Raw genomic sequence first — 14089 nt, 5'->3', positions numbered from 1 at the left:
CTGTTGGCCAAGCCCTTGCTGGCATTAATGCGTAAAGACACACCCAATCCTTTGCCTTGGTCTGAAAATTGTCAGGCGAGTTTCCATGAGTTGCGTGAAGCATTATGTTCGGCTCCTGTGTTAGGCAATCCCGACTACAGCAAGCCGTTTACATTATACATCCATGAGAAGGAAGGTTGCGCATTATCAGTCTTGACACAGCACTTTGGGGACAAACAACGCCCATGTGCATACTTCTCCGCGACTCTAGATCCTGTAGCTAAGGCATTACCGAGTTGCTTGAGGGCCACTGCCGCAGCGGCTGTCTGTATTCGACAGTCGGCTGGGTTAGTCATGAATAATACTCTGACCGTTATGGTCCCACATGCAGTAGATATCCTACTGAACAGGACGAAAACACAGCACCTAACTAGTGCTCGACTGTCCAGCTATGAATTGACCCTGTTAGCAAGCCACATTCAAATAAAGAGGTGTGATACACTCAACCCTGCTACGTTACTACCCATTCCACCAGCAGAGATAGATAAGGTCGACAAACATGATTGCTGCTTTAGGACAGAGGAAGAGACAAAAGGGAGAGTAGACTTGCAGGACACTCCCTTCCCTGAATGTAATGATAATTTATGGGTTGATGGTTCATGTTTCAAGTTGCCAAATGGTGATACGACTGCAGCATATGCCGTGACAACATTACACACGATTGTAGAGACAGCTCGCATCCCCCAGAATTCTGCACAAGCAGCAGAACTAGTCGCACTCACAAGAGCGTGCGTGTTGGCGAAAGGAAAACGAGTGAATGTGTACACTGATAGTCAGTACGCCTTTGGCGTCGCCCACAGTTTTGGAAGATTGTGGCGTGAACGTGGGTTCCTGACGTCACATGGTGCAAGAATATAACATGGCCAGCTAGTACACGACCTTCTCGAGTCACTGACCTTGCCCCTACAGGTTGCGATTGTGAAGTGTAGCGCGCATAGGAAAATCCGAGATGATGTTGGTCGAGGGAATGCATTTGCCGATGAGGTCGCGAAAGAGACTGCAAGGAACACAATGAGTCGGATGTATGTAGTAGGTCCTGCTAGATGGACCCCTGATGTGGGTATGTGTGAAGACACCATTGAAAGTGTAAAGTCTATACAAGCTGATGCTACCGAGAAAGAAGTGAATGAATGGAGAGAAAGCAAGGGTAGGTTAGACGCGAATGGTTGTTGGGTCGAACTGTCAGAACATCAGCGATGGTTGTTACCTAACGCCTATGTGCTCGCAGTGGTAACGATGGCCCATGGAATGGCACACATCAGTGTGAAAGGAATATGTAAGCTGTTGGCCCCAGTATGGCAGAATAGTGGTATCCCAAAATGTGCAGAGAATCTGGTCAGAAACTGTATGGTGTGTTTGAAGCACAATCCCGGTAGGGGAACCCCAACCCCAGCTGGTCATTTTGCCCCTCCAACACACCCGTTCGAGGTCTTGCAACTCGATTTCATTCACATGGAGAGGTGCAATAACCTGAAATATGTCCTTGTTGTCGTTTGCGCCTTCTCCAGGTGGGTAGAAGCATACCCCCTTAAGAACAACACTACATTGTCAACTGCCAAAGCCCTTGTCAAGGAATTCTTCCCTAGATTCGGCATGCCTAGAATTGTCTGGAGTGATAACGGAAGTGAATTTGTGGGACAAGTGATGAAGAGAGTGTGTGAGTGTCTAGGCATCCGCCAAAAGTTCCATGCTGCAAATCATCCCCAATCGGCAGGATTAGTAGAGTGCTATAATGGCACGTTAAAATTGAAACTGGCCAAGATCCAAGCCAGCACAGGCCTCAAGTGGCCAGATGCCCTGCCATTAGCACTCCTGTCTACCAGGATGATTGTCCATTCTAGACTGGGACTTAGCCCACACGAGATCGTGTTTGGGCGCCCAGCGTATATATGGGGAGTACCGAGGCCAAGAAAGCTCAGTGAGATCGAGTACCCTGCACTGTTTGACTATTTGCACAAATTGACAACTAAACTGCATGCTTTACATCAACAGGCCCACAGCTCCTCTCCACCGGCGTCTGACGATCCAGGCCACGCCATCGAGCCCGGCTCCTGGATCCTGATTCGGAATTTCAGACGTACCAAGAACGAGGAGCCTCGCTGGACCGGACCTTTCCAGGTTTTACTGTCCACCCGCTCTGCAGTACGTGTCCACGGAAAGAAACATTGGGTGCACGGCGCCCATTGCAAAAGGGTCCCGTTGCCCCTTCCATACGACCGATGGGTCCAGCAAGGAGTCGCTGACTCCGAGACTGAGTTTATACCACGTTTTGTCCCCTTCAGTGATGCACGATTAAAAGGAACTGGTACCGACAAAGAGAGTGATTGTATTTTGCAAGGATCTGTGCCCCCGTCGATGCAGTTGGACACTACAGAACCTGAGACATTGTTTGAAGATCACACCGTGCCTGGAAAGGAACGATATAATCTGAGGCCAAAACCAAGGAACTGACATAATCGAATTTGTGCGACCCCCCCCTTTTCCATGAACTATTTTTGATTCCACAGCTCTCTCGCCCAGGGAACTAGCTCATTTTTGATTTTCGAACCGCCATCCGGTTCTGCTGCTAAGGCCGCGGTTGAAGTCTGAGGAGTGCAGCCGGGGACGCCTAGGTCAACGGTTCTGGTCCGTCTGAGGGAATCACCCCGGACTGGACAGAGCGCACATCTTGGCAGAAGCAACCTCCCACCGCGGGCAGCAACCAGAGGATGGAGTTTCCAGGGGTTGAGAGACCTGCTAGACACATGACCTTTGAAAAGAAAATATGTACTATAATGGCAAGAAGATGAACTCTAGTGTTAAGCATCTTAATGTTGTGTAGTATAATAATGTTTTTGACTGGCTTTGCTCTGTCCATTTTTCGAGTTCCATTCATACACAACACACAACTCGCACCTTCTCCCACTGATCCCACACACTCCTTTCACCCTCTACCTGAACACGAGTCTGCCAGAAGACTAGAATTCGTAAATAACTCCTTTGTCCAGCTCCTACACCAGCACCAGTCTATTATGAACCCATCGAATTGTTGGATATGCGGACTCATGCCACACACTGCAGATAAGGGCATCCCTTACTTTGTCCTGCCATTCAGTTATTTCGGTTCCCTGTGGGCTTTCCAGACTATGTTCCTGTATTCCCTTGAACCCTACGTTCGAGGGGAGAACTCAAACAATAAGCCACTAGTGGCAGGGATCCGAAATATGAGTAGAGATATTGACACGGTTAGAGCAACTCCCAAAGATGAGTTTACCCCATACAGCAGGTGGAACATCACCAAGTATGGGATTTCCTTAAGTGAGAGCCAGAAATCAAAGAAATCCTCCCCAGTCTGGATAGTACCCCACCGAGGTCACTTATGTCTGCAAGGTATTGGCAGGGATCCCAAAGCGCAGTTGGGGAAGAGCATATGTACGGAGACGTATGTGTTTGCCTCCCGAACTTCCCCTCCATTCTTGGCGGCTAAAGGCACCTATTTCGTCTGCCATAACAAAGCCTACACATGGTTGCCCCCTGACTTCTCGGGTACATGCTTCATCTCGTTTCTGCTGCCACCCACCTACACGGCCGGGGCAGATTACCATCGGACAAGAATAGTTAGGGGTGTCGTGAGTCAAGACGACACCGCGGGTCAGGAGTTTGGAGACTTCGCAAAGGGTTTTCTGCCATTTTGGGGGCCCATGGCGAACAGCAGGAACATTCGACAACTGACGAGAATAGTTGAATCCGCCGTGACTGAAACGGCCGGTGCCCTTAGCAACTTAACAGCTGAGCTTCAGTCGGATCGACTTATGACCCTTCAGAACCGGGTTGCCCTAGATGTCATACTTGCAGACCGTGGTGGTGTATGTAGAGTGATCCAATCTAGTTGTTGCATTTTCATCCCCGATAATGCTCCGACGGTATACCAGGCCATCTCCAAATTACACAAAATCTCCGACTCCCTTCACATGGAGAAAGGAGACTGGTCTCTGCTAGGGTGGTTCTGGGAACTGATCTCTGCCTGGGGATGGAAAACTCTGATCTTCATCGGGATGATCTTAGCCGTTCTGTTTATGTTCTGTCTGTTTGTGCAGTGCGCTCCTGCAATATGTGGCCTCTGCGCCACTTCATGTGCAAGGAAGCCTGTGTCAAGGGACGAATTGAGCAACAGAATGATGCTACAGCAGCATCTCCGTGAATTCATCAATACAGATTTGGACTCAGATTAGTGTGAGTTATTGCCTAATATGAGGCCAAAAGGAGGGTCTGTGGTACTGCAAATCTGGACCCGCTGTTTTACAGATATCGAGGTCCAACACTCGTGTCATAAAATGTCGTCGTACCATGACGAATTTGGTATCTACGAACCGGTAATGATTAGGGCATTATCCCCATGCATTTGCATCACGATTGAGTGATGCTAACACCCTTAATCATAGTTTCCGTCCCGAACCCTCGGACTCCATTTTGTAAACGGCATCCATCTTATGGCTTGCCCTCATATAAGTCAATTGATTAAAGCCGAGCTTGATCTAAAAGGACACGTCCTTTGTAGCTGACTTCCCCATGACCTGGCCGAAGCTGCCTCCACTGCCTCCAGCCAAGCCTGTTTGGGCAGCTCCTCGCCCAGTGGCCGAGCGAGATATCATCAAGGCACAACATGTCATAAACCATGCACTACATACAGACCCTGTTTCCCATACACATACACCTGTCCCTGATTCTTGTTTACAACCCGTTTTATGATGGGAGGGTGCCCGACCTTATTGGTGTTTCATCGATATCTGATGGGAGTTCTGGATCTGGCGGGGTAATCCATCACCAACTGGACATCTAAAATATGTGCTGACCAGCATGACTTCGCTCTTTGTATTATTGTGGAAATATTTGTATAGCCATATCATAAACTCAAGAATTCTTGCCTACAGCTATTATTTCTCTATATAAGGAGAAGGCTGGTTCTGTAAAAACGAACAGTCTCCTGAGAACTTACGGCCCGTGTTGTCGTACTTCTAGGACGCATGTTACTTGGTTGCAGCCAATAAAACTCGATCACTGACTTCAACTAGAAGACTCTGTGTTTCTGTAAGTCCAGAACAGGGAGAACTCAGAGGTCTTCGGGTGTGATCCCCTGGCACCACCGGGTCTCTAAAAACCCGGCACCTCAGTGCCACCCGTCCCTGCACTGTGTAATAGGGGGCCACCCGTCCCTGCACTGTGTAATAGGGAGCCACCCGCCCCAGCACTGTGTAATAGGGCCACCCGTCCCTGCACTGTGTAATAGGGAGCCACCCGCCCACCACTGTGTAATAGGGCCACCCGTCCATCCACTGTGTAATAGGGAGCCACTCGTCCTTGCACTGTATAATAGGGAGCCACCCGTCCCTGCACTGTGTTATAGGGTCCCCCGTCCATGCACTGTGTAATAGGGAGCCACCCGTCCCTGCACTGTGTAATAGGGGGTCACCCATCCCTGCACTGTGTAATAGGAACCCGTCCCTGCACTGTATAATGGCGGGCCACCCGTCCCTGCACTGTGTAATAGTGCCACCCGTCCATGCACTGTGTAATAGGGCCACCCGTCCCTGTACTGTGTAATAGGGAGCCACCCGTCCCTGTACTGTGTAATAGGGAGCCACCCGTCCCTGTACTGTGTAATAGGGGGCCACCCGGCCCTGCACTGTGTAATAGAGCCACCCGTCTCAGCACTGTTTAATAGTGGACCACCCGTCCCAGCACTGTGTAATAGGGGGCCACCCGTCCCAGCACTGTGTAATAGGGCCATCCGTCCCTGCACTGTGTAATAGGGAGCCACCCGTCCCTGCACTGTGTAATAGGGGGCCACCTGTCCCTGCACTGTGTAATAGGGGGCCACCCGTCCCAGCACTGTGTAATAGGGCCACCCGTCCCGGCACTGTGTAATAGGGCCACACGTCCCTGCACTGTGTAATAGGGAGCCACCTGTCCCTGTACTGTGTAATAGGGCCACACGTCCCTGCACTGTGTAATAGGGCCACCCGTCCCTGCACTGTGTAATAGGGAGCCACCTGTCCCTGCACTGTGTAATAGGAGGCCACCCGTCCCGGCACTGTGTAATAGGGCCTCACGTCCCTGCACTGTGTAAAAGGGCCACCCATCCCTGCACTGTGTAATAGGGCCACCCGTCCCGGCACTGTGTAATAGGGCCACACGTCCCTGCACTGTGTAATAGGGCCACCCGTCCCTGCACTGTGTAATAGGGAGCCACATGTCCCTGCACTGTGTAATAGGGCCACACGTTCCTGCACTGTGTAATAGGGCCACACGTCCCTGCACTGTGTAATAGGGCCACCCGTCCCTGCACTGTGTAATAGGGAGCCACCTGTCCCTGCGTCATAGGGCCACCTATCCCTGCACTGTGTAATAGGGCCACCCGTTCCGGCACTGTGTAATAGGGCCACACGTCCCTGCACTGTGTAATAAGGCCACCCATCCCTGCACTGTGTAATAGGGAGCCACCCGTCCCTGCACCGTGTAATAGGGTCACCCGTCCATGCACTATGTAATAGGGAGCCACCTGTCCCTGCACTGTGTAATAGGGCCACACGTCCCTGCATTGTGTAATAGGGCCACCCGTCCCTGCACTGTGTAATAGGGAGCCACCCGTCCCTGCACTGTGTAATAGGGTCACCCTTCCATGCACTATGTAATAGGGAGCCACCTGTCCCTGCACTGTGTAATAGGGACCACCCGTCCCTGCGCTGTGTAATAGGGCCACCCGTCCCTGCACTGTGTAATAGGGTCACCTGTCCCTGCACTGTGTAATAGAGAGCCACCCGTCCCTGCACTGTGTAATAGGGTCACCCGTCCTTGCACTGTGTAATAGAGCCACCCGTCCCTGCACTGTGTAATAGGGCCACCCGTCCCTGCACTGTGTAATAGGGTCACCCGTCCCTGCACTGTGTAATAGGGAGCCACCTGTCCCTGCACTGTGTAATAGGGTCACCCGTCCCTGCACTGTGTAATAGGGCCACCCGTCCCTGCACTGTGTTATAGGGTCACCCGTCCATGCACTGTGTAAAAAGGCCAACCGTCTATGCACTGTGTAATAGGAAGTCACCCGTCCCTGTACTGTGTAATAGGGCCACACGTCCCTGCACTGTGTAATAGGGAGCCACCTGTCCCTGTACTGTGTAATAGGGCCACACGTCCCTGCACTGTGTAATAGGGCCACCCGTCCCTGCACTGTGTAATAGGGAGCCACCTGTACCTGCACTGTGTAATAGGAGGCCACCCGTCCTGGCACTGTGTAATAGGGCCTCACGTCCCTGCACTGTGTAAAAGGGCCACCCGTCCCTGCACTGTGTAATAGGGCCACCCGTCCCGGCACTGTGTAATAGGGCCACACGTCCCTGCTCTGTGTAATAGGGCCACCCACCCCTTCACTGTGTAATAGGGAGCCACCTGTCCCTTCACTGTGTAATAGGGCCACACGTCCCTGCACTGTGTAATAGGGCCACACGTCCCTGCACGGTGTAATAGGGCCACCCGTCCCTGCACTGTGTAATAGGGAGCCACCTGTCCCTGCGTAATAGGGCCACCTGTCCCTGCACTGTGTAATAGGGTCACCCGTCCCGGCACTGTGTAATAGGGCCACACGTCCCTGCACTTTGTAATAAGGTCACCCGTCCCTGCACTGTGTAATAGGGAGCCACCCGTCCCTGCACTGTGTAATAGGGTCACCCATCCACGCACTATGTAATAGGGAGCCACCTGTCCCTGCACTGTGTAATAAGGCCACACGTCCCTGCACTGTGTAATAGGGCCACCCGTCCCTGCACTGTGTAATAGGGAGCCACCCGTCCCTGCACTATGTAATAGGGAGCCACCTGTCCCTGCACTGTGTAATAGGGACCACCCGTCCCTGCGCTGTTTAATAGGGCCACCCATCCCTGCACTGTGTAATAGGGTCACCTGTCCCTGCACTGTGTAATAGGGTCACCTGTCCCTGCACTGTGTAATAGGGAGCCACCCGTCCCTGCACTGTGTAATAGGGTCACCCGTCCCTGCACTGTGTAATAGGGCCACCCGTCCCTGCACTGTGTAATAGGTTCACCCGTCCCTGCACTCTGTAATAGGGTCACCCGTCCCTGCACTGTGTAATAGGGAGCCACCCGCCCCTGCACTGTGTAATAGGGTCACCTGTCCCTGCACTGTGTAATAGGGCCACCCAACCCTGCACTGTGTAATAGGGAGCCACCGGTCCCTGCACTGTGTAATAGGGCCAACCATCCCTGCACTGTGTAATAGGGAGTCACCCATCCCTGCACTGTGTAATAGGGAGCCACTCGGCCCTGCACTGTGTAATAGGGGACCACTCATCCCAGCACTGTGTAATAGGGGACCACCCGTCCCAGCACTGTGTAATAGGGAGCCACCCGTCCCAGCACTGTGTAATAGGAAGCCACCCGTCCATGCACTGTGTGATAGGGCCACCCGTCCCTGCACTGTGTAATAGGGAGCCGCCCATCCCTGCACTGTGTAATAGGGAGCCACCCATCCCTGCACTCTGTAATAGGGAGCCACCCGTCCCTGCACTGTGTAATAGCGGGCCACCCATCCCTGCACTGTGTAATAGGGAGCCACCTGTCCCTGCACTGTGTGATAGGGCCACCCGTCCATGCACTGTGTAATAGGGAGCCAACCGTCCCTGCACTGTGTAATAGGGCCATCTGTCCCTGCACTGTGTAATAGGGCCACCCGTCCATGCACTGTGTAATAGGGGGCCACCCGTCCCTGCACTGTGTAATAGGGCCACCCGTCCATGCACTGTGTAATAGGACCAAACGTCCATGCTCTGTGTAATAGGGAGCCACCCGTCCCTGCAGTGTGTAATAGGGTCACCCGTCCCTGCACTGTGTAATAGGGACCCACCCGTCCCTGCACTGTGTAATAGGGGGACACCCGTCTCAGCACTGTGTAATAGGGGGCCGCCCATCCCTGCAGTATGTAATAGGGCCACCCGTCCCTGTACTTTTTAATAGGGCCACCAGCTCTGCACTGTGAAATAGGGACCCACCCGTCCCTGCACTGTGTAATATGTACCCACCCATCCCTACACTGTGTAATAGGGTCACCCTTCCATGCACTATGTAATAGAAAGCCACCTGTCCCTGCACTGTGTAATAGGGACCACCCGTCCCTGCGCTGTGTAATAGGGCCACCCGTCCCTGCACTGTGTAATAGGGTCACCTGTTCCTGCACTGTGTAATAGAGAGCCACCCGTCCCTGCACTGTGTAATAGGGTCACCCGTCCTTGCACTGTGTAATAGAGCCACCCGTCCCTGCACTGTGTAATAGGGGACCACCCGTCCCAGCACTGTGTAATAGGGAACCACCCGTCCCAGCACTGTGTAATAGGAAGCCACCCGTCCATGCACTGTGTGATAGGGCCACCCGTCCCTGCACTGTGTAATAGGTTGCCGCCCATCCCTGCACTGTGTAATAGGGAGCCACCCATCCCTGCACTCTGTAATAGGGAGCCACCCGTCCCTGCACTGTGTACTAGGGGGCCACCCATCCCTGCACTGTGTAATAGGGAGCCACCTGTCCCTGCACTGTGTAATAGGGCCACCCGTCCATGCACTGTGTAATAGGGGGCCACCCGTCCCTGCACTGTGTAATAGGGCCACCCGTCCAGGCACTGTGTAATAGGACCAAACGTCCATGCTCTGTGTAATAGGGAGCCACCCGTCCCTGCAGTGTGTAATAGGGTCACCCGTCCCTGCACTGTGTAATAGGGACCCACCCGTCCCTGCACTGTGTAATAGGTTGCCGCCCATCCCTGCACTGTGTAATAGGGAGCCACCCATCCCTGCACTCTGTAATAGGGAGCCACCCGTCCCTGCACTGTGTACTAGGGAGCCACCCGTCCCTGCACTGTGTAATAGGGCCATCTGTCCCTGCACTGTGTAATAGGGCCACCCGTCCATGCACTGTGTAATAGGGGGCCACCCGTCCCTGCACTGTGTAATAGGGCCACCCGTCCAGGCACTGTGTAATAGGACCAAACGTCCATGCTCTGTGTAATAGGGAGCCACCCGTCCCTGCAGTGTGTAATAGGGTCACCCGTCCCTGCACTGTGTAATAGGGACCCACCCGTCCCTGCACTGTGTAATAGGGGGACACCCATCTCAGCACTGTGTAATAGGGGGCCGCCCATCCCTTCAGTATGTAATATGGCGCCCCGTCCCTGTACTTTTTAATAGGGCCATCGTCTTGGCACTGTGTAATAGGGACCCACCCGTCCCTGCACTGTGTAATATGTACCCACCCATCCCTACACTGTGTAATAGGGTCACCCTTCCATGCACTATGTAATAGGGAGCCACCTGTCCCTGCACTGTGTAATAGGGACCACCCGTCCCTGCGCTGTGTAATAGGGTCACCCGTCCATGCACTGTGTAATAGGGTCACCTGTCCCTGCACTGTGTAATAGAGAGCCACCCGTCCCTGCACTGTGTAATAGGGTCACCCGTCCTTGCACTGTGTAATAGAGCCACCCGTCCCTGCACTGTGTAATAGGGCCACCCGTCCCTGCACTGTGTAATAGGGTCACCCGTCCCTGCACTGTGTAATAGGGAGCCAGCCGTCCCTGCACTGTGTAATAGGGTCACCCGTCCCTGCACTGTGTAATAGGGCCACCCGTCCCTGCACTGTGTAATAGGGTCACCCGTCCCTGCACTGCGTAATAAGGCCAACCGTCTCTGCACTGTGTAATAGGAAGTCACCCGTCCCTGTACTGTGTAATAGGGCCACACGTCCCTGCACTGTGTAATAGGGAGCCACCTGTCCCTGTACTGTGTAATAGGGCCACACGTCCCTGCACTGTGTAATAGGGCCACCCGTCCCTGCACTGTGTACTAGGGAGCCACCTGTCCCTGGACTGTGTAATAGGAGGCCACCCGTCCTGGCACTGTGTAATAGGGCCTCACGTCCCTGCACTGTGTAAAAGGGCCACCCGTCCCTGCACTGTGTAATAGGGCCACCCGTCCCTGCACTGTGTAATAGGGCCACCTGTCCCTGCACTGTGTAATAGGGCCACACGTCCCTGCACTGTGTAATAGGGCCACACATCCCTGCACAGTGTAATAGGGCCACCCTTCCCAGCACTGTGTAATAGGGAGCCACCTGTCCCTGCGTAATAGGGCCACCTGTCCCTGCACTGTGTAATAGGGCCACCCGTCCCGGCACTGTGTAATAGGGCCACACGTCCCTGCACTATGTAATAAGGCCACCCGTCCCTGCACTGTGTAATAGGGAGCCACCCGTCCCTGCACTGTGTAATAGGGCCACCCGTCCCTGCACTGTGTAATAGGGAGCCACCCGTCCCTGCACTGTGTAATAGGGCCAACCATCCCTGCACTGTGTAATAGGGAGTCACCCGTCCCTGCACTGTGTAATAGGGAGCCACTCGGCCCTGCACTGTGTAATAGGAAGCCACCCGTCCATGCACTGTGTGATAGGGCCACCCGTCCCTGCACTGTGTAATAGGGAGCCGCCCATCCCTGCACTGTGTAATAGGAAGCCACCCATCCCTGCACTCTGTAATAGGGAGCCACCCGTCCCTGCACTGTGTAATAGGGGGCCACCCATCCCTGCACTGTGTAATAGGGAGCCACCTGTCCCTGCACTGTGTAATAGGGCCACCCGTCCATGCACTGTGTAATAGGGAGCCACCCGTCCCTGCACTGTGTAATAGGGCCATCTGTCCCTGCACTGTGTAATAGGGCCACCCGTCCATGCACTGTGTAATAGGGGGCCACCCGTCCCTGCACTGTGTAATAGGGAGCCACCCGTCCCTGCACTGTGTAATAGGGGGCCACCTGTCCCTGCACTGTGTAATAGGGGGCCACCCGTCCCAGCACTCTGTAATAGGGCCACCCGCCCCGGCACTGTGTAATAGGGCCACACGTCCCTGCACTGTGTAATAGGGATCCACCTGTACCTGTACTGTGTAATAGGGCCACCCGTCCATGCACTGTGTAATAGGGAGCCACCCGTCCCTGCACTGTGTAATAGGGCCATCTGTCCCTGCACTGTGTAATAGGGCCACCCGTCCATGCACTGTGTAATAGGGGGCAACCCATCCCTGCACTGTGTAATAGGGCCACCCGTCCCTGCACTGTGTAATAGGGAGCCACCCGTCCCTGCACTGTGTAATAGGGCCACCCGTCCATGCACTGTGTAATAGGGAGCCACCCGTCCCTGCACTGTGTAATAGGGCCATCTGTCCCTGCACTGTGTAATAGGGCCACCCGTCCATGCACTGTGTAATAGGGGGCCACCCGTCCCTGCACTGTGTAATAGGGCCACCCGTCCATGCACTGTGTAATAGGACCAAACGTCCATGCTCTGTGTAATAGGGAGCCACCCGTCCCTGCAGTGCGTAATAGGGTCACCCGTCCCTGCACTGTGTAACAGGAACCCACCCGTCCCTGCACTGTGTAATAGGGGGACACCCGTCTCAGCACTGTGTAATAGGGGGCCGCCCATCCCTGCAGTATGTAATAGGGCCACCCGTCCCTGTACTTTTTAATAGGGCCACCGTCTCGGCACTGTGTAATAGGGACCCACCCGTCCCTGCACTGTGTAATATGTACCCACCCATCCCTACACTGTGTAATAGGTTCACCCTTCCATGCACTATGTAATAGGGAGCCACCTGTCCCTGCACTGTGTAATAGGGACCACCCGTCCCTGCGCTGTGTAATAGGGCCACCCGTCCCTGCACTGTGTAATAGGGTCACCTGTCCCTGCACTGTGTAATAGAGAGCCACCCGTCCCTGCACTGGGTAATAGGGTCACCCGTCCTTGCACTGTGTAATAGAGCCACCCGTCCCTGCACTGTGTAATAGGGCCACCCGTCCCTGCACTGTGTAATAGGGTCACCCGTCCCTGCACTGTGTAATAGGGAGCCACCCGTCCCTGCACTGTGTAATAGGGTCACCCGTCTCTGCACTGTGTAATAGGGCCACCCGTCCCTGCACTGTGTAATAGGGTCACCCGTCCCTGCACTGCGTAATAAGGCCAACCGTCTTTGCACTGTGTAATAGGAAGTCACCCGTCCCTGTACTGTGTAATAGGGCCACCCGTCCCTGCACTGTGTAATAGGGAGCCACCTGTCCCTGTACTGTGTAATAGGGCCACACGTCCCTGCACTGTGTGATAGGGCCAACCGCCCCTGCACTGTGTAATAGGGAGCCACCTGTCCCTGCACTGTGTAATAGGGCCACACGTCCCTGCACTGTGTAATAGGGCCACACGTCCCTGCACTGTGTAATAGGGCCACCCGTCCCTGCACTGTGTAATAGGGAGCCACCTGTCCCTGCGTAATAGGGCCACCTGTCCCTGCACTGTGTAATAGGGCCACCTGTCCCGGCACTGTGTAATAGGGCCACACGTCCCTGCACTGTGTAATAAGGCCACCCGTTCTGCACTGTGTAATAGGGAGCCTCCCGTCCCTGCACTGTGTAATAGGGCCACCCGTCCCTGCACTGTGTAATAGGGAGCCACCCGTCCCTGCACTGTGTAATAGGGCCAACCATCCCTGCACTGTGTAATAGGGAGTCACCCGTCCCTTCACTGTGTAATAGGGAGCCACTCGGCCCTGCACTGTGTAATAGGGGACCACTCATCCCAAAACTGTGTAATAGGGGTCCACCCGTCCCAGCACTGTGTAATAGGGAGCCACCCGTCCCAGCACTGTGTAATAGGAAGCCACCCGTCCATGCACTGTGTGATAGGGCCACCCGTCCCTGCACTGTGTAATAGGGAGCCGCCCATCCCTGCACTGTGTAATAGGAAGCCACCCATCCCTGCACTCTGTAATAGGGAGCCACCCGTCCCTGCACTGTGTAATAGGGCGCCACCCATCCCTGCACTGTGTAATAGGGAGCCACCTGTCCCTGCACTGTGTAATAGGGCCACCCGTCCATGCACTGTGTAATAGGGAGCCACCCGTCCCTGCACTGTGTAATAGGGCCATCTGTCCCTGCACTGTGTAATAGGGCCACCCGTCCATGCACTG

Source organism: Lissotriton vulgaris, chromosome 4_1, assembly GCF_964263255.1.
Source record: "Lissotriton vulgaris chromosome 4_1, aLisVul1.2, whole genome shotgun sequence".
In the NCBI taxonomy this organism is placed as follows: Eukaryota; Metazoa; Chordata; class Amphibia; order Caudata; family Salamandridae; genus Lissotriton; species Lissotriton vulgaris.
Note: the sequence above shows the minus strand (reverse complement) of the source record.